This window comes from Papio anubis, chromosome 12, assembly GCF_008728515.1.
Source record: "Papio anubis isolate 15944 chromosome 12, Panubis1.0, whole genome shotgun sequence".
Taxonomy (NCBI): Eukaryota; Metazoa; Chordata; class Mammalia; order Primates; family Cercopithecidae; genus Papio; species Papio anubis.
In genome coordinates this window covers 10,769,772-10,792,210 of record NC_044987.1, presented here as the reverse complement: position 1 = coordinate 10,792,210, position 22,439 = coordinate 10,769,772, and the positions used below count along the sequence as shown (strand labels likewise).

Sequence of the window (22,439 nt, the reverse complement as noted above, 5' to 3'; positions counted from 1 at the left end):
CAATGAAGAAGATTCAACAAAGGACTAAGCTAATATGGTCTCAGCATTCGGCAAATGTTGATCCAAAAATAAGACTTACAATGTTTAGATGAAGAGATAATGTTTATAATCTTATTAAAATATCTTGTTTTTTTCAGCATGACCAGTATATGTGCAGTATTTTATAACTTTGTTTGTTTCTTTTGAGTTGGTATTTTCTTTGTAAGCTGTAATTAGGTGTCTTTAATTTCCTCCGCGTTTTGAGATAAACACAATAAAAAAGTTTATGATTTTTAAGAATGAACTCATACAATCAACCAAGATAGTACGCTGTATGGGGAATGTGATGTATTAGTTAATTCATTTGTTCAGCATATGCTTATCATGGACATCATGTGCCAGGCACTGTCCTGAGTGTTGGAATATTATGGTGAATATGATAGACAAGGTATCTCTTTACTTTTAGGGGGTGAAAAAGATGATAGACAATACAGAAGTAATTCAATGAGCAAACATGATAATTATAGACATAGATGAGTCCTTCGGAAAAAATGAGTTATGTAATTTTCGGTGGGTCAAATTCTACTCTCAATAGAGTTCTTTGAAGAAAGGACATTTGAGATGAAACCTAAATGAAGAAAAGGGTACAGTTACGCAGAAATCAGAAAGGCAGTGGCAAGTACAAAGTCCAAGGCTGGAACAAACTTGGCGATATTCAAGAAACAGAGAAGGCAGTATCGCAGACGGTCAGTGAGAGAGGGAAAAAAGGAATCAAGGGAGGCTGGATAAGTAGGCAAATTCTAGATCACTTAGGGAGTTTTAATTCTATCCTAAGTACAATGAGAAGCAATTGGAATGTTTCAAAAGCAGAGCGATGTAATCTGTTTTACATTTGAAAAATATTTCTGGTTATTGATTAGAAAATAGATAGATGTATATGTGTGTGTATGTTTGTGGGAAGGGTGAGATAGGGAAAGACAGTGCTACTGGCCAGAGTGGAAGCAGAGAGGACACTTTTGATGCTGTTAAACTTATTTTGGTAAGAAACAATGTGATTTTAGTTCTAGGAATAGCAGTAGAAATAAAAAAAATAGATTCAAGACACTTTTGTGACAGTGAATAAATAAGATTTGCATTGAATTGAAAGTGTGATGCTTGAGGATGATATATTTTAATAAAGTTAAAATAAAAATTTCAAGATAAGGAAAATGTAAACAATAAAAGCGAGTCAAGACCAGTCAAAATAAAAACACAGATGCACCATAAAATCTGAAATAGTTGCAATGTTTGATCTTCATATCTGTCTGAGATTCCAAGTAGCCAAAATTAACATAAATATAATAGTAGAGTTAGTTACACAATTTTCAATGTATGTTAAACAATGCTTATTATAAAGAAGCAAGCATTTCAGTTATTCATAGTAAGCAAAGTTTTCTTATAAAGTAACAATCACTTCTAACTCATTTTCTCTTCCCCAAAGAGACAAAAACGATTTACGTGGAACTTTATATAGGAGTTACTGAAAGATACTACTACACAGATCTTTTGAAAGAAAGAGAAAAGCTGTGTTTTTACATAAAATGCTTAGTTTTTCTGTGTGTTATAGCTCCATTATGGAAAGCCTCTCATGTTACCGACTAGTTAACACAAGGACCTGAGGTCTTTTTCTACTTAGAAGATTTTCCTCACTCCTGTTTAGAAAGTCAATTAAGAAAATTCGCAGAGAGTAGGTAAGAAATAGATTGATTGAAGGATGATACGTAGGTGGGGTTCCTGCATTTACTCTTTTTTGCATATCCACGGCAGATATAACTTCTGCATTATGGTACTCCAAAAAAGTCAGATGCGGTCTCTCTCTCTTTTTTTTTTTTTTTTAACTCAGTGCACAAGACTACCACTGTCATTTGACTAGTAATGACAAATATAAAGAAATCTGATTTCTCTGGGGCTTTTACTAATTTTATATGCAGCTTATTCATATTTTAGTGCATTTTCCAAGGCTGAGAGACTACGTAATAATTTAGGAACAACATCCTAGCTAGGGCTAAAGAGTATTTGTTTTTTGTATGGTCTCTTTGAATATATTCCATTTTAAATTTTGGAGGTGGAAGGTGGAGTAAGAGGGCAGAATAGAAGCCTACGCTCTTTGTCCCCCTGTGCTGTAACATCAAATTTTTAACAAGTATTGCCACACAGAAAAGCACCTTCACGAGAACCAAAAAGCCGATGAGCAATCACAGTACCTAGTTTTAACTTAATATCATGGAAAGAGGCATCGAGGAAGCCAGGAGAGACAGTCTAGAATCACCTTTGCCATCTTTCCTCCATTCCCTGGCAGTGGCTATGAAGCATGTAGAATCTGTGCACTTTGGCAAAGGAGAGTACAGTGACTGGGGGACTTGGCATTGAACTCAGTGCTGCCCTGTCAAAGCAGAGAATAAACCCATGCTAGGCTCAGCCAGTGCCTGCACACAGAGGGACCATTTGGACCAGCCCTAGCCAGAGAAGAATCTCCCATCCCAGCACTCAGAACATGAGTTTCTTGCCAAGCCTTGCCACCGCAGGCTGAAGTGCTCTGTAGTCCTAGGTAACCTTGAAAAGCAGTCTAGGGCACAAGGACTGTAATCCCTAAGCAACTCCTAGTGCTAGTGTGGGCTTCGAACCAGTGAACTAGGATGACATGTGACCTAGGGAGACACCAGCTGGCATGGCTAAGGGAGAACTTGCACTATGCCTCCCCCAACCCCAGGCAGAGCAGCTTGTAGCAATGAAAGTGACTCCTTCCTTCTGCTTAAGAAGTGGAGAGTGAAGAGTAAAGCAGACTTTGCCTTGCATCTTGGGTATCAGCTAAGTCACAGTAGGACAGGGTACCAGGCGGAGTTGTGAGACCCCCATTCCTGGCCCTAGTTCCTGGATGACATTTCTAGACTCACCCTGGGAGAAAGGGAGCCATTGACTTGAAGGAAAAGACCCAGTCCTGGCAGGGTTCATCACCTGCTAACTAAAGAGACCTTGGTCTTTGAATAATCAGCAATGATACTCAGGGAATATGCCATGGGCTTTGGGCTCTGAGACATGCTAGCTTTAGGAGAGACTCAGCATATTCCCAGCTGTGGTGACTACAATGAAAGTTTCCTGTTTGAGAAAAACAGAGGGAAGAGTAAAGAAACTTTTTATTGCACCCTAGCTACCAGCTTGGCTACAGTGAGATATAGAAATGAGCAGGCCTAAGTCCATGCCTAAGCTCTTGGACAGCACATCTGGGCCTGCCCTGGGCTATAGCGGAGGCCATTGCCCTAAAGGGTGAGTCCCAAGTCTGGCAGTATTCACCACAAATTGATAGAAGAGTCCTTGGGCTTTAAGCAAACATCAGCAGTGGCCTGGCAGAACTCGCCATGGTGGTGGTGGTGGCCACAAAAAGAGGCTCCTCTGCCTTTGGTAAGGGGAGGGAAGAGTGGGAAGGATTTTGTATTGTGATTTGAGTGCCAGCTTAGCTGCAGTAAAACAAAACATCAAGTAAGGTTTTTGACTCCAATTCCTGGCTCCCAGACAGCATTTGCAGACATACCCAGGGCCTGGGGAACTCGCTATGCTGAAGGAAAAAGCCTTGGGCAAAACCCAGTGCTCTGCTGGCATCAAGTCTGACCCAATTCAGTCCAGCGGTGGTGGCCACAGGGGTGCTTGCCTTACTCCCACCATGCACACCAGTTCCAGGTGGATCAGCACAGAGAGAGTGAGACCCTGTGTATCTGGGAGAAAGTAAGGGAAAAGAAGAAGAATCTCTTCTGGGTAATCCAGAGAATTCTTTTGGATCCTATCAAAGACCAAGGCAGTACCTCTGCAAGTCTGCAAAACGCACAGCATTATTGGGCATGGGACACATGTCCCTTTGAATACCTGGAAAACCTTCCCAAGAAGGACAGGCACAAACAAGCCTAGACTGTGAAGATTACAAGTGCCTAACTCTTTAATGTCCGGACACTGAAGAACATCTACAAGCATCAACACCATCTACAAAACGTGACCTCACCAAATGAACTATGTGAGGCAACAGGGTCCAATCCTGGAGAAACAGATATGTGACCTTTCAGATGGAGAATTCAAAATAGCTATTTTGAGGTAACTCAAATAATTTCAAGATAACACAGAGAAGAAATTCAGAATTTTATCAGATAAATTTAACAAAGAGATTAAAATAATTAAAAAGAATCAAGCAGAAATTATAGAGCTGAAAAATCCAATTAACATGTTTAAGAATGCATCAGAGACCTTTAACAGCAGAACTGATCAAGTAGAAGAAAGAATTAGTGAACTTGAAGACAGCCTATTTGAAAATACAGAGGAGAGAGAAGGAAAAAGAATACAAAATGGTGAAACAGCCTACAAGATCTAGAAAATAGCTTCAAAAGCAAAAATCTAAGAGTTCTTGGCATTAAAGAGGAGATAGAGAATGAGATAAAGGTAAAAAGTTTATTCAAAGGGACAATAACAGAGAACTTCCCAAACCTAAAGAAATACATTAGTATTTAAATACAGGAAGGTTATAGAACACTAAGCAAATCTAACCCAAAGAAGACTACCTCATGGCATTTAATAATCAAACTCCCAAAGGTCAATGATAAAGAAAGGATCCTAAAAGCAGCAAGAGAAAATAAACAAATACCATATAATAGAGCTCCAATACATCTGGCAGCTAACTTTTCAGTGGAAACCTTACAGCCCGGGAAAGTGTGTCATGACAATTCAATTCCTGAAAGAAAAAAAACTTGTACCCTAGAATAGTATATCCACTGAAAGTGTCCTTTGTACACAAAGGAGAAATAAAGACCTTCCTAGACGAACAAAAGTTGAGGATTTCGTCAACACCAGACTTGTCCTACGAGAAATGCTAAAGGGAATTCTTCAATCTGAAAGAAAAATATGTGAACGAGCAAGAAGAAGCCATGTGGAGGTATACAACTCACTGGTAATATTATACAGTAAGCACACAGACAAGCACAGATTAATATAATGCAGTAATTGTGGCACATAGACTTCTCTTAAGTATAAAGACTAAATGATGGGCTAATCAAAAATAACTACAACAACTTTTGAAGACATGGACAGTACAATAAGACATAAAAAGAAACAATAAAACATTGAAAAGCAGAGAGATAAAGTGTAGTGTTTTTATTATTAGTTTTCCTTTTGCATGTTTGTTTATGCAATCAGTGTTAAGTTATCATCAGTTTAAAATAATGGATTATAAGATAACACTTGCAAGCTTCATGGTAATCTCCAACAACACACAACAGATACACGAAAAAATAAGAAGCAAGAAATTAAAGCATATCAGTAGAGAAAATCACCTTCACTAAAAGGAAGACAGGAAAGAAGAAGGAAGAGAATACCACAAAACAACCAGAAAATCCAATAACAAAATGGCAGTAGTATGTCCCCATTTATCAATAATGACACTGAATGTAAATGGTCTAAACTCTCCAATCAAAAGACATAGAGTGGCTGAGTGGATGAATAAACAGGACCCAACAATCTATTGCCTAAAAGAAACACACTTCATCTATAAAGATACACATAGATTGAAAACAAAGGGATGGAAAAAGATATTCCATGCTAATGGAAACAAAAAAACAGCAGGACTAGCTATACTTATATCAGACAGAATAGATTTCAAGAAAAAAAAACTGTAGGAAGAGACAAGGAAGGTCATTATATAATGATACAGGGGTCAATTCAACAATAGGATATAAAAATTATAAATACATACACACCCAACACTGGAGCACACAGATATATAAAGCAAATATTATTAAAGCAACAGAGAGAGCTAGATCTCAATACAATAACAACTTGTGACTTCTACGCCCCACTGTCAACATTGGGCAGATCGCCTACACAGAAAATCGACAAGGAAACTTCAGACTTTATCTGCACTATAGAACAAATTGACCTAATAGATATTTACAGGACATTTCATCCAGTGGCTATAGAATACACATTTTTCTCCTCAGCACATGGATCCTTCTAAAAAATGGACCATATGTTAGACCATAAAACAAGTCTTAAATCATTCAAAAAATTTAAAATAATATCAAGTATCTTCTCTAACCACAATGGAATAAAACTACAAATCAGTAATGAGAGGAATTTTGGAAACAACACAAACACAAAGAAATTAAACAATATGCTCCTAAATGACCAGTGGGTCAATGAAGAAATTAGGTAGGAAATTGAAAAAATTTCTTGAAACAAATAATGGAAACACAACATAGAAAAACCTATGGGCTACAGCAAAAGCAGTACTCAGAGAAAAATTTATAGCTATAAGTAGTGACATCAAAAAAGAGGAGAAACTTCAAGTAAATAATGTAATGATGCATCTTAAAGAATTATAAAACTAAGACCAAACCAAATGAAAAAATTAGTAGGAGAAAATGAATAATAAAGGTCAGATAAGAAATAAATGAATTTAAAATGAACAAAAAATACAAAAATCAAAATAAAAAGTTGGTTTTTGAAAAGCTAAACAAAACTGACAAACTTTTAGCCAGACTGACTAAGAAAAAAAGAAGACCCAAATAAATAAAATCAGAGATGAAGAAGGAGATGTTATTACTGATACTGCAGAAATTCAAAGGATCATTAGTGACTAATATGAGCAACTATATGCCAATAAATCAGAAAATCCAGAATAAATATATACATTCCTAAACAAATACAACCTACCAAGATTAAACTAAGAAAAAATGCAAAACCTGACCAGACCAATAACAAGTTGTGAGATCAAAGCCATAATAAATAGTCTCCCAGTAAAGCTTGGGATCCAATAGCTTCATGGCTGAATTCTACTAAATATTTAAAGAAGAACTAATACTAACCCTACTCAAACTGTTCTGAAAAATACAGGAGGAGGGAATACTTCCAAACTCATTCTATGAGGCCAGTATTACCAAGGTACCAAAACCAGACAAAGACACATCAAAAAATAAAAAATAAAAATACATTAAAAAGATTATCCATCATGACCAAGTGGGATTTATCCCAGGGATGCAAGGATGGTTCAACATACATGAATCAATCAATATGTATACATCATATCATCAGAATGGAGGATAAAAACCATATGATCATATCAATTGATGCCCAAAAAGTATTTGATAAAATCCAACCATCCTTTCAGGATAAAAACCCTCAAAAACTGAATATAGAGGGAACATACAGCAACATAATAAAAACCATATATGACAAATCCACAGTAAATGGAGAAAAGCTGAAAGCCCTTCCTTTAAGATCTGGAACATGACAAGGATGCCCACTTTCACCACTGTTTTTCAACATAGTACTGGGAGTCTCAGCTAGAGGAATCAGAAAAGAAAAAGAAATAAAGGACATTCAAATTGGAAAGGAAGAAGTCAAATTAACCTTGTTTGCAGATGATAATAATCTAATATTTGGAAAAACCTGAAGACTCCACCAAAAAACTATTAGAACTGATAAATTCAGTAAAGTTGTAGGATACAAAATCAACATAAAAAATCAGTAGCATTTCTATATGTCAACAATGAACAATCTGAAAAAAAATTTAAAAAGTAATCCCATTTACAACAGCAACAAATAAAATTAAATACCGAGTAATTAACCAAAGAAGCGAACGATCTCTGCAATCAAAACTAGAGAATGCTGATGAAAGAAATTGAAGAGGACACAAAAAATGGAAAGATATTTTATGTTCATAGATTGGAAAAATCAATATTGTTAAATATTGTTAAAATGTCTGTACTCCCCAAAGCAATCTACAGATTCAGTATAATCCCTATCAAAATACCAATGACATTATTCACAGAAATAGCAAAAACAATTCTTACACCACAAAACACCCAGAATAGCCAAAGCTATTCTGAGCAAAAAGAATAAAACTGGAGAAATAACATTACCTGACTTTAAATTATACTATAGAGCTACAGTAACCAAGACAGCATGATACTGGCATAAAAACAGACATATAGACCAATGGAACAGAATAGAGAACCCAGAAATAAATCCACACATCTATAGTCACTTTCTACAAAGGTATCAAGAATATACACTGGGGGAAAAAAACCAGTCTTTAAAATAAATGGTGCTGGAAAAACTGGATATCCATATGCAGGAGAATAAACTTGACCCCTGTCTCTAGCCTTATACAAAAATCAAATACAAATGGATTAAATACTTAAATCTAAAACGTCAAACTATGAAACTACTACAAGAAAACATTGGGGAAACACTCCAGGACATTGGTCTAAGCAATAATTTATTGAGAAATACCCCATAAGCACTGCACCCAAAGCAAAAACGGGCAAATGGGATCACATCAAGTTAAACAGCGTCCGTACAACAAAGAATGCAATCAACAAAGTGGCAAGACAACCCACAGAATGGGAGAAAATATTTGCGAACTACCCATCTGACAAGGGATTAATAACCAAAATAGCTCAAAACAACTCTATAGGAATAAAACCTAATAATCTGATTAAAAATAGGCAAAATATTTTAATAGACATTTCTCAAAAGAAGACATGCAAACGGCAAACAGGCATATGAAAAAGTGCTCAACATCATTGATCATCAGAGAAATGCAAGCAGAACTACAGTGAGATGTCATCTCATCCCAGTTAAAATGACTTTTCTCCAAAATTCCAGCAATAACAAATGCTGATGAGGGCATGGAGCAAAGAGAACCCCCTTACACTTTTGATGGGAATGTAAACTACTACAACCACTATGGCAAACAGCTTAAAAGTTTCTCACAAAACTAAAAATAGAGCTACCATAAGATTCAGCAATCCCACTGCTGGGCATATACACAAAAGAAAGAAAATCAGTATATCAAAGAGCAATTTGTACTCCCGTGTTTATTGCAGGACTGTTCATAATAGCCACCTAAGTGTCCATCAACAGATGAGTGGAAAAAGAAAATGTGGTACCTATAAACAATAAAGAACTATTAAACCATAACAAAGAATGAGGTTCTGTCATTTGCAATGACATGGATGGAACTGGAGATCATTATGTTGCATAAAATAAGTCAGGCACAGAAAGACAAAACATTGCATGTTCTCACTTATTTGTGGGAACTGAAAGTTAAAACAATTGAACTCATGGAGATAGAGCACAGAAGAGTAACTACCAGAGTCTGAGAAGCTCACTGGGTAGATGAGAGGGAGTTAGGGATGATTAATGGGTAAAAAATAAATTAGAAAGAATGAATAATTCCTAGTATTTGATAGCACAACAGAAGGACTATAGAAAATAATAATTTACTTTTACATTTTTAAATAATTAAAGAGTATAATTGAATCATTTGTAAGAAAAAGGATAAATGCTTGAGGGGATGGATGCCAAATTTTCCATAATGCAATTATTATGTATTGTGTGCCTGTACCAAAATATCTCATGTACGCCTTGAGTATATATGCCTACTATTTACCACAAGAAATATTAAAACATTTAAAAAAATTAGGGGGCATTTAGAAACAACTGCTGGGGAAAAAAGAGTGTCAGGATGGCAACCATTTTTTCCCCAAAAGTACAACTAATATAATTTTAAAATATAATTAATATATATTTATTAAAACTTATGCTCTCCAGAGAAAACCTCTTTGTCTCTATCCATGCTTTGTAAGAAGTCAGTATATAAATCTCTGGGGAAAAAGTCAACAAATTCAAAACAACAGAAATGCCTTTAACCACAGCATAATAAAATTTGAAATTAATATGTGCAGTTTAAACACACCAATATATTTTATACATAAATTTTTAAAAAGTCTTCTAAATAGCCAGAGTCAAAAAAGAATTCTTAGAATTAACAAAAACTCAAATAAACGAGAAACTTCCACATTGGGCATGAAGAATAACTGAGATCAGGTTAAGTTCCTGCCATAAACAACCAGAAACAAAAAAATATATATTTAAAAAACACTGCTTGGACACATTGGCAATAGGTAGGCAGAGTATGATCCCTGATAGAAGAGAAACAGCTGAGGTGTCTTACAATCACGTTGATTTTTCTCCCTATTGGCACTTTCTAGACTATAACTCAGAGAAAGGAATCCTTAACAGAGCACAGTAGTCTTACTGTGTTGAGGAGAGTTTGGGGAGGTGAAGTCACTTAGACTATTTGATACACATCTTCAGAGAGGAGGGGCATTATATAGAGGAAGAACTCTATAAATTCTCATAGGAAGTTACCTTAAGTGTTTGACTGAACACCAATGTTCAGGGTAGAACCCCACAAGGCCTAGCAAATAACAGCTGGGAAGCTGTAAGGTAAAAGCTTCTCAGAGCTCACAACCAATTGATCTTTTCATTTGACAAAATTGATCATTTATGTAAAAAATATGTTTGCAAAGCAGGAAATGACATATGATAAAAGCTTTAAAATTATTAAAAATCTATGTATTACTTCTCTACAATGACTTGAAAGTCTTACTAAAATGGAGCAACTTTAAGAGAAAATTTGTATTGAGTCAAAGAGGTATTTAAAGCACAAATAAAAACTTTGAAAGAAATTGTTTCCAAAAGAGGATCCAAGCCTATGTCACTGGTGAATTCTGTAAAAAGCATCAAGAAGTAAATTTTCCGGATGTAGAAAATCTTGAGAGGACCTCCTTTTTAGTAGGTATAATTCTAATTCCAAAACCTATCCAGATTTCTTGAAAAGTGAAGTCTGAAGACTGATTTCACCAATATAGATGTAAACGTCCTAAAACCGTCACTAACAAACCAAAGCAATGGTACATTAAAACGTCATCCAGAAAGTCTAGAATTTGTGTAATTAAGCAATCTATCAAATTTATTTCATATAAATTGATTCTATTAGAAAATATTGATAATCTTAATATCTTTCTTATTTCCATAAATTTTTGGGGAATAGGTGGCATTTGGTTGCATGAGTAAGCTCTTTAGTGAGATTTTGGTGCACCCATCACCCAAGCAGTATACACGGAACCCAATTTGTCATCTTTTATTCCTCAGGCCCTTCCACCCTTTCCTACTCAGTGTCCAAAGTCTATTGTATCATTCTTATGCCTTTACATCCTCATAGCTTAGCTCTCACTTGTGAATGAGAACATACAATGTTTTATTTTCCATTCCTGAGTTAGAAAATGTTGATAATCTTAATAACTGCCTTGTGTTCTTCCAAGTTCTGATTTGGAACAAAGCAATAACCACCAAAAAACCTTTCAATAGCTTTAATCATCTAATAATAAAATGATCTTACCTCAACAAAGAAAAAAGCCATATTTAATATTAAAACGAGAGACTCAAGACAATAATGTTTGCTATCACCATTGTTATCTAGTATTTTCTGGATTTACAGCTAATTTTGAACTGGTGAAACCTATGTAAGTGTACTATTTTAAAAACAAGTAGAGCTTAGTCATACTGGTAGGAGAACTGACAGAATCTTCAATGGAATTGAATCAAAACTCTTAAAACGAAGTTTTTTATATATATATAGAAAAACTTAGTATATTATTTTTTAAAATTACAAACCAAAGGCAAAGTGCTAATTTACACTAAAAACAGAGTTTGAAAATTTAATTTTTTTTTTAAAAGAAATGGAGTCTCAGTAAGTTGCCCAGACTTCTCTTGAACTCCTGGCCTCAAGCACTTCTCCCACCTTGACCTCCCAAAATATAGCTTTTTAAATTTTTTTTGGAAGAAAACTTTAGCTCTTCACTTAAGAAAATCCTGGACTCTATAGATTTAAATAGAAAATTTAAAAACAAAGGAAAAATTTTGAATAAAGCAATTCATTCCAGGTGATATAGGACGAACATTGGGATGGGCGAAGTCTTTTTAAACAGAAAAAACAAACAATAGAATAATATTTAAAAGACAAAGAAGTGATTTTTGACTGCTAACAGTTAAGAACATAATGTATATAAATTATAAATATACATATCAACACATATTATATTCAAATGCACATTTATCTATTTATATATACGTACACATACTTATATACATGTTATATGTGTTGTGTTTTTGTATGTGCAAATAGAGCTATATTCTTAATAAATAACTCATAATTTAGACAAATGCTACGAAAGTAAATGTTGTATGGGAAATCTGGGCAAAGAATGGAAAAGACATTAACATCAACATGAAAGTCACGGAAGAATTTTTAAAAGGCAAAGAATTGCTTATCCTTAATGATTAAAATGCATATGAAAAAAAGATTTTTTAGAAAACTCAATTGAAAATGAAGTAGAAATTGATAATATTTATTGGTGCAAAGACTGATGGGATTGGATATCTCACATATACCTCGACTCTATGTATTTTCTCAAAATCAGTCTATACAAACTATTTAGTAGAATTTACATGTCTCTGAGGGATCTTTCTAAGACATCAGCAAATTTGAGGATTTTGTGCAGCATATAGTTTACCTTATTAATATGTGTTAAATATTATTCACTATTTAAATGACTTTTTAAATATTTAACAACAATAGTTGTGCAAAAAGCAATTAGTAATTAGCAATTAGTAGAGTCAAATTGCTAGCCAAATTAATAGACTAAAGTCAAATCTAGGCATAGGTTTGAAGTGGTTGGCTGGACTTTTACTTTTTCAGAGAATCTTTTTACATTTAAAGTTTTATCTGTATCTTAGGATTATAAAATATAAAATATGTTTTTATAAAATATTGTACAAGAGAAAGACAAGAAAAAAGAATTTTAGAGACAAATGATTTCAAATGTAATGTTTGAATTATGAAACTACGACGTGGTGATGAGGGAGCATTTAATTTATCCTACCGAGATGTCTTACTTTGGTGACTGCCCTTTCAAGGCCTTGATGCTGGGTGTGGTCCCCGGCGACTCTTGACTTTGGAAAGCACCAGAGGTTCAGCTGCCCGGGCCCTGGCATTTTCCTCCTACTCTATCAATAAATCCTTTCTCACCAGAACTCGCCAACTTCAATTCTCCAAGGCTGTCTTATGGGCCTGATGAAATCTTTGCAGTCTTAGAATGCATTTTGATTTGAATTTATATATCTATGATTACTATAAGGATATCTTAAATAGGAAGCTACAGGTGAGTGAACCACAGCTATTTCATGTATTTTTAAACTTTTTCTCATTCAGTTGGAGGTGTTCAAGCCTGAAATTATCCACTGAAAAATTCAGTGTGGAGTTTAGTCCTGGCCATGCCACTAACTGACCTTGTGAGCTTAGTGTGCTGTTTCACTTCTCTGCACCTTGACTTTATTATAATAGAGTCTAATACTATCTTTTTTCCCTAATATGGTCTCTCCACTTTTAGGATGAAGAAGAAGATTTAAAATTAGACTAAGGGTTTCCTCTTTAAATAGAATAATTAAACAAAAGATTTAAGCATCTGTAATTCTACTAGGTAAAGGACGATTTCCAAATTTTAAATTATTACTCAGATTGAATGTTCAAATGCCACTGCTGGGCGACTGTAAAGTCTGTGTGTAATTTCCTCATTTCCCTGATCATAAACCTTTCCTAAAATAGAAACTCTTTAATCTGACATTTAAAGTTGAGGCCACAATCTGCCATCTGTTTACTTTTCCAGTATTATCTCTTATCACAATTTCTATTTCAAACTGGACATTTTGATGTGACTCAGATATATTCTCAGAATATTTTGTCTGTTCCTTCTTTCTGAAATGTATCATCTCTGTCCCACCCTCATTTCTGACAGTTAAAAATCCTTTCCAAATTTCAAGATACAGCCACCATTATATGTATATTCAAGATACTGCTACCTGGCATCTTCTAGGCACCAGGCTAAAAACTTTTTATACATCAGCTGATTTTATGCTTAAACCAACCCTACAGAGTACATGTTATTCTCATTTTACAGTTTGTAAAATTGCAACGGAGGAGTCATTACCTACGACATACAGATTCAATTCAGAACAATTAGAGACTTTGCCCAGGAGTTCACAGTTAATGGGTGGCAAAGTTGGGGTCTGTACAGATGGCTCTGGGCCTCAAAGCATATGCTACCCTCTTTCTGAAAGCTCACTTTCATAGAGTTAGCAAATTGAGCACCTACTAGGTGCCCGGTATAGAGATCCTTAGATGAAGGACGCATACTCCTACCCCCACGGTCTCACCATCCTCACATCTCCAAGAAGGAGTTTCTTCCTTTCAGCAACACTATGTATTTTATCTGTTAGAGACATTTCTTATATTTTAAATTATTCTTAATTTTTATTTTATTAATTTGTCAAAGTGATTATTTCTTTACCTTTATATCTAAGATTTAGGAGGGTAGAGATCTTAAATAACTTATTCATCAATTCTTTTGGTTGCTGGTATTCTCTGCTTTACACAAAATATTGAGAATAAATGATCACTGAATTGGATGGAATAGAAAATTCACACATGTATGTACAGAATTGTGCATATGTATGTTGAAGAAAAAACAGTATGTCAGTTAAAAATAAAAAAATATATATTTGTGTTTCTAGAAGTCTCCATCATATCCATGGAAAGATTCAGGTGTGATTCGCTGGAGTAAACTTTCCTCCTTTAGTCTCACCTGTAACAGAGAGTCTGCTTAAATCTGGACAGAGGCTAACCAAATGTCAAGCCTGATATATTAACATATCTTGAATTATTTGATACTAAAAATATCTCTGAGGAAAATTGGGTACATTTTATCATTTTCATTTTACAGACAGGAAAACTAAATTTGAGAGATACTAAGTGAATTCCCATGGCCATATATATTTTAGTGCAAAGGCTGAAGTACAATCCAGGTTTTCTAATGTAGTTTTTATAAGAATAGGTTTTGTGAGACTGTTCAAAGGAGCACAAGTCCAAATTAGTGCATTCTCTGGTGGTCTAGTCAGGACGTCGTGTCTAATATTTCCAGGTTTTGTGTCTGATCTTACAAAATATTTCACAATAGGCAAAGATAATTGAAGCTCCTGACCATATTACGATTTTCCAAATAACTGTTTAGTGTAAGTGAGGCATTGATAAAGCATCTGAAGTAGCATCAACTCATTGTTAACACAGCTAAACTTGCAGATTATTAAAATGGAGCTTGATTTTTCTCAGCGTTCAGAAGAACTTTCTATGATGATGGGAATATTCTACATGTGTGCTATCCAACACAGTAGTCGCTAACCACATAGGGCTATTGAAAGCACTTGAAATATGGCCAGTGCAACTTAAAAAAGTGATTTTTAAATTTAATTTAATGAAAAAACTATTTTAAAGCAATGAATTATCATTGTACATAATTATAGCATACAAAGTGATAGGATATATATTAATATATAATACATTATTGTTAACTATAGTCACTATGCTGTACAATAGATCTAACAAAATTTATTTATCCTAACTGAAACTTTGTATCCTTTCACCAGCATCTTCCCATTTACCCCTCCCCTTACCTCTGTTAACTATTTTTCTACTCTCTGCTGCTATGAGTTTGATTGTTTTAGATTCCACATGTAAGTGGGAACATGCAGTATTTGTCTGTGTGCCTAACTTATTTCATTTAATATAATGTCCAGATTCATCTTTTTTTTTTTTTTGCAAATGATAGAATTTTCTTTTTAAAGGCTGAATAGTATCCCATTGCTAATGTATATCACATTTTCTTTATCCATTCCTCCATTGATAAACACTTAAATTGCTTCCAAATCTTGGCTATTGTGAATAGTGCTGCACTGATCATGAGAGCACAGGTATCTGACATACCGATTTGAAATCCTTCAGATATATATCCAGAAGTGGAACTGCTGGATCATATGATATTTTTATTTTTAATATTTTGGGGAACTTCCATACTGTTTTCCATAATGGATCTACTACATTCCTACCAATAGCATACAAGGGCTCCCTTTTCTCCATATCCTCACAGCCCTGGTTATCTTTGTCTTTTTGATAATAGCCGTTCTGACAAGTGTAGGTGATGTCTCATTGTGGTTTTAATTTGCATGTGGTTTTAATCTGATGATTAGTGATGTTGGGCATTTTTTCATATATCTGTTGGCCATTTGTTGGCCATGTCTTCTTTTGAAAAATGTCTATTCAGGTCCTTTGCTCATTTTTGAAATCAGGTTATTTGTTTTCTTGCTATTGAGTTGTTTGAATTCCTTTTATATTTTAGATATTAATTCCTTACCAGTTGCTTGGCTCGCTGATATTTTCTCCCAGTCCATAGGTTGTCTCTTCACTCTGTTGTTTCCTTTGCTACGCAGAAGCTTTTGTGTTTGATGTAATACAATCTGTCTATTTTTGCTTTTGTTGCCTGAGCTTTTGGGGTCAGTTTCAAGAAATCATTGGCCAGACCAATGTCATGTAGTTTTCTCCCTATCTTTTCTTTCAGTCATTTTAGAGTATCTGGTCTCATGTTTAAGTGGTAAATCTATTTTGGGTTGATTTTTGTGGATGGTGTGAGATGAGGGTTCAATTTCATTCTTTTGCATATGGATATCCATTTTCCCAACACTCTTTATTGCAGAGACTGCCATTTTTCTATTATAGTTTGTTCTCCGGATAGTTCCTACTGAATGTGCGTGTGTTTCCTTTTCTGTCTTGTTCCAACTTGCCACATATTAGTCTCCAGGTTATTTATTGTTTTATTCAAAGAGTTTTTTTGTTTAATTATATTCACAGTTTTTGTTTTTTTTGGAGTGCTGCTGGGGTGGGAGAGGTATTCTACTGTTGTCTCTTTATATTTTTGCTTTTTATAGGGTCTTTTGTGAGACTCTTAATTTACATATTTTTCTTCTTTTTATTTACAAATACATTAAATGGTGATTATCATTCTCTTCTTACTCCTTTGTCTTCTGTCTGCAGAATTTTTGTTTTGTTTTGTTTTTTTAGACAGGTCTCACTCTGTCACCCAGGCTTGAGTGCAGTGGTGCAATCTCTCTTTGTAGCCTCAAACTCCTGGGCTCAAGCGATCCTCCTGCCAGTTCTGAGTAGATAGAATTGCAGGTGCACGCCACCAAGCCTGGCTAATTTTTAAACTTTTTGTAGAAACAGAATCTCACCATGTTGCTCAGGCTGGTCTTGAACTCCTAGGCTCCTGCCTTAGCCTCTCAAAGTGTTGGAATTATAGGCATGAGCCACCACACCTGGCCTGCAAATTTTGATACGTGGTTTCTAACTAACTATATTTTAACTTTACATTTGAATTTTATTTGAATTTTTTAAACTGAAGAGTTAGTGAAAATACATTTTAAAATTTCTTAGTGGATTCACTTTAACTAATTTTTCACTACCAATCTGTAATGGTATAGCATATACTCTGCCATTTGGAATTTATTCAAATTTTTTGTTACACACTACGTGGCATTTTGGGGGAAAGACACACGAGTATTTGAAAACAATATCACTTTCTGTTTTGGGGAGCTCATTGTTTTATGGATTTATTAGTTCAGGCTGGTCAACAGTGTTATTTAAATTCTGTATACACTCACTGATTTTTTGGTTATATAATATAGTAGATTTTGACATCTGGACTTATTTATTTTTTTCTTATAATTCAAATGCACTTTTCTTTATATAGCTTGAAGCTACACTGTTAGATTCATAACTCTCCAAGACTGCTACATCTTTTTGTAAGATGATATCTTTTCTCAATACCTGTTAATAAAATATATATAATTAATCCTACTTCATGTTATTATTCCAGTTGCTTCTTCTCTAACCATTTTCCTGGTTAATATTTTCCTAGCCCTTCATTTATTGAATTTGTATTCAATTTTGGTTCACCATTTTTGTTTAAATAGATGAATATTTATGTTATGGGAAACTTGATTCTCCAAGACAGCTAATTATATTTATCAAGTAAGAGAAATATTAACCTTAACAGATGGGTTCACTCATTTTTCTTTAATATTCTGGCTCAACAACCAGAATGCTACAAAGATTAAATGAAGAATGACAGTATCATGTACCACTTTATGCTAATAGGTTTGACAATTTAGATGACATGGGCAAATTCCTTGAGAAATACAACTTACTGAAAGTGATACAATTTTTTAAAAACATCTTGCTTTATTGTTCATGATAAAGTCAGCTGTGGGTGGAGTCAGTTTTCCAGTGTCCGTTGAGGTCAGAAGATATCCACATGCTTAAGCAACCTGCCTTACTTGCTGAAAAGGAATTTCAGCATAATTGGCTATCAAGAAACAGTATGTTGATTGTACACACTGTCATTTGAAGAGTTTCTAGAAATTTTATGAATAAAAGTAGTTTTTTGAACACTGACATTTGACAGACTCATTATGCTATATGTATTATGGAACGTAACCTGAGAAAAATATTTCTGTTGGTGAAATATGAGTGATTTTTATATTCCAGCAGAGGCTGTAGAAATGTGGTAAAGAGTCTATTTTCAGGAATGATTTTTATAGTTCATTACTCAGGTGCGTTTTGCTTAGTGTGAGGAAGAGATGGAATTGTTCTCTTTTAACCACTGCTTCACTGAAACTGCTGTTAACCATTGGTAGTCACTTCTGGAACCACAATCCCACCGCCACAATGGGAGAATACAGAGGAAAAGACTGCAGTCTGAGTATGACCTTTATAGTTTGGCTTATCAGAAAAAAAGCTCTTGGTAGAGTTCTCTAGACCTTTTTCTGTTTGTTAAAAGGTCCAAATACAGTTGTATGTCAATTAATTTTATAATTATGTTCCTTTCACAATTCCCTTGTTTTAACAAGCAATTTTCTTTTAATACTATTGATGCAGTCTAGGAGCCTTTGGTTGTCAAATATGCTTACACAAACAACCATATATCTCAATTTTGTTTCCACGTTTGGCACTTTTGAGAATACTGAGAATGTAGATTTTCTGATGAGGCTCTACCTTTTCCAGGACAAGCCTAGATTTTGGATGAGTCTTACATGCCGCATTTGGAAGTACAATGGACTCCTCTGTTTACTGGACTTTTGGGGTCTACTTTTAAAAATAAATATTGGTTTTACTTGATAAATTATAATTGTATATATGTATGAGATACGATGCAATGTTCTGATATATGTATACAATGCAGAATGAGTAAATCAAGCTAATTAATATATCCATCGCTTCACTTGCCTATTACTTTTAACGGTGAGTCATTTTTGAGCAACACCCCAGGTGCATTTCTAGGTCCTCTAGGCCTACATAGTGGATATCCTTGAGATACAGTCACTTTCTTGTATACTATATATATACACACACACACACACACACACATATATATTTCCTTCCTTCCTTCCTTCCTTCCTTCCTTCCTTTCTTTCTTCCTTTCTTCCTTTCTTCCTTTCTTTTTTCTCTCTCTTTCTTTCTCTCTCTTTCTTTCTTTCTTTCTTTCTTTTTTCTTTTTTTTTTGAGATGGAGTCTCACTCTCTCATCCAGGCTGGAGTGCAGTGGCCTGATCTCAGATCACTGAAACCTCTGCCTCCCAGGTTAAAGCGATTGTCCTGCCTCAGCCTCCTGAGTAGCTGGGATTACAGGCATGTGCCACCATGCCCAGCTAATTTTTGTGTTTTTAGTAGAGAGGGGGTTTCATCACGTTGGCCAGGCTTGTCTCGAACTCCTGACCTCGTGATCTGCCTGCTTTAGCCTCCCAAAGTGCTGACATCAGCCACCGTGCCCAGCCTTTTCTTTCTTTTTTTGTATGAGACAGAGTCTTGTTGTGTTGACCAGGCTGGTCTGGAACTCCTGGGCTTGTGCAATCCTTCTACCTCAGCCTCCTAAGTAGCTGGGGTTATAGGTGTGCACCCACTGCACCTGGCTTACATTTTCTTTTATCCTGGCTTGCTCTATTTTGCAAGAACACATCTTTAGTAGGTTTCTGGAAATTGTTCTGAGGACTTGAGTGGCTGAAATGTCTTTTTTTCTACTTTCCCCTTCAAATAATATTTTGGCCAATTCTTGAATTTGAGGAAGAAAGTCATTTTCTATTAAAATGTTGAAGGTATTTCTCCATTGCTCTACCTTCCAGTGCTGCTGTTAAGAAGTTCAGGGCCGGGCGCGGTGGCTCAAGCCTGTAATCCCAGCACTTTGGGAGGCCGAGACGGGCGGATCACGAGGTCAGGAGATCGAGACCATCCTGGCTAACACGGTGAAACCCCGTCTCTACTAAAAATTACAAAAAACTAGCCGGGTGAGGTGGCGGGCGCCTGTAGTCCCAGCTACTCGGGAGGCTGAGGCAGGAGAATGGCGTGAACCCGGGAGGCGGAGCTTGCAGTGAGCTGAGATCTGGCCACTGCACTCCAGCCTGGGTGACAGAGCGAGACTCCGCCTCAAAAAAAAAAAAAAAAAAAAAAAGAAGTTCAAAGCCTTTCTAATTCTTATTTCGTTTTTGGACATCTGTATTTTTAGCCTCTGAAAATCATGAGAATATTTACTTTCATCCAAGTGTTCCAAACTTTTATCAATATGTGATTTTTTTTTTTTTTTTTTTTTTTTTTTTTTTTTGAGACAGTCTCTCTCTGTCACCCAGGCTGGAGTGCAGTGGTGCAATCTCAGCTCACTGCAGCCTCCATCTCCTGGGTTCAAGTGATTCTCCTGCTTCAGTCTCCTGAGTCGCTGGGAATACAGGCACTCACCACCACACCTGGCTAATTTTTGTATATTTTGGTAGAGACGGGGTTTCGCCGTGTTGGCCAGGCTGGTCTCAAATTCCTGACCTTAAGTGATCCGCCTTTCTCAGCCTCCCATAAGCTTTTACTAGTAAAAGCCTCTGGGCTGCAATCTTTTTTTTTTTTTTTTTTTGGAAGTTATATAATAACTGATTTCTTTTTTAAAATAGATATAGATCTGTTCAGATTGTTCATTTATCCTTGCGTAAGTTTTGGTCTTTTAAGGAATTGGTTTATTTCATATAAGTCATCAAATTTGTGGGTATAAATTTGTTCTCAGTATTACTTTATTATCCTTTTAATTTCCATGAGATTGGCAATGATAACCCCCCCTCATCTGATGTTGGCAATTTGTGTCGTATCAATTTTCTTTTTTTGCTATCTTGGCTATGGTTTGATCCATTACTGACCTTTTTAAAGAATGAGCTTTTAGTTTCATTGATTTTTCTGTATTGATTTCTTAATTTTAATTTCATTGATTTATGCTATAATCTTTCTTATTTCTTTTCATCTGGTTCTTTAGGATTAAGTTTTGATTATTTCTCTACTTTTCTAAGGTGGAAACTTAGGTTATTAATTCAAATATTTCTTCTTTTCTAATATATGTATTTAATGCCTTACATTTCCCTCTAAGCATTGTTTTTGCTGTATGACACCAAATTTGATATGCTGTATTTCCGTTTAAATGTATTACTTATATTAAAACATTTCATTTGTTCTGTGATTTCTCCTTCAAGCCACGTGTCATTTAAAGATGTCTTCTTTTAATTTTCAAATATTTGGCATTTTCCCCCTTTTTTTTTTTTTTTTTTTTTTTTTGACAAGGTCTTGCTCTCTCACCCAGGCTGAAGTGCAGTGGCACAATCATAACTTGCTGCAGTCTCAACCTCCTGGGCTCAAGCAATCTTCCCAGTTCAGTCTCCCAAGAAAGTGGGACCACAGGCGTGCTCCACCATGCCTGGCTAATTTTTTATTGTCCATAGAGATGGAGGCTCCCTATGTTGCCCAGGCTGATCTAGAAGTACTGGACTCAAGTGATTCTCCCACCTTGGCCTCTCAAAGTTTTGAGATTACAGGTGTGAGCCACTGCACCTGGCCTCAGTTATCTTTATCACATTGATTACTAGTTTAATTCCATTGCAGTCTGAAGACATACATTGTATGATTTCTATTCTTTTCAGTTTGTTAAGGTGTATTTTCAGGTCTATGATGTAGTCTATCATGGAGAACATTCCATGTGAGCTTGAGAAGAATGTGTATTCTGCTGTTGTTCAATGGCATATGGTATAAATGCCAACCAGAACCAGTTGATTGATTGTGCTGTACAGGTTCACAATATTCTTATGATTTTCTGTTTTCTTGATCTATTAATCAATGACAGACTAGTGTTGAAATCTCCAACTATCTGATTCATCCTGTGAGGTGTAAGGTCTGTGTCTAGATTTTTTTTTTTTTTTTTTTTTGCAGGTGGATGACCAGTTCTAGCACCATTTGTTGAAAAGGCTATCTTTATTTCATTGTATTGCCTTTGATTCTTTGTCAAAGATCAGTTGACTATATTTCTGTTGATTTATTTCTGAGCTCTCTATCCTGTTTAACTGACCTATGTGTCTAGCCTGTTGTCAATAACACAGTGTCTTGATTACTATAGCTTTATAAGTCTTGAAGTCTAGTGAAGTTTGTCCTCCAACTTTATTCTTCTCCTTCAATATTGTGTTGGTTATTCTACATGATTTGCCTCTTCATATAAACTTTAGAATCAGTTTGTTGCTATTCACAAAATAACATTCTGAGATTTTTATTGATATTGCATTGAATCTATAGATCAAGTTGGG

The 22,439-nt window shown here is 35.2% G+C and overlaps 1 protein-coding gene across 3 annotated transcripts in view; it reads left to right on the top strand.

Moving 5' to 3' along the window:
- LOC100998573 (olfactory receptor 4D5) overlaps window positions 1-22,439 on the top strand; it is a 126,473-nt gene that overhangs the window by 94,488 nt on the left and 9,546 nt on the right. The gene's annotated exons all lie outside the window — the stretch shown is intronic.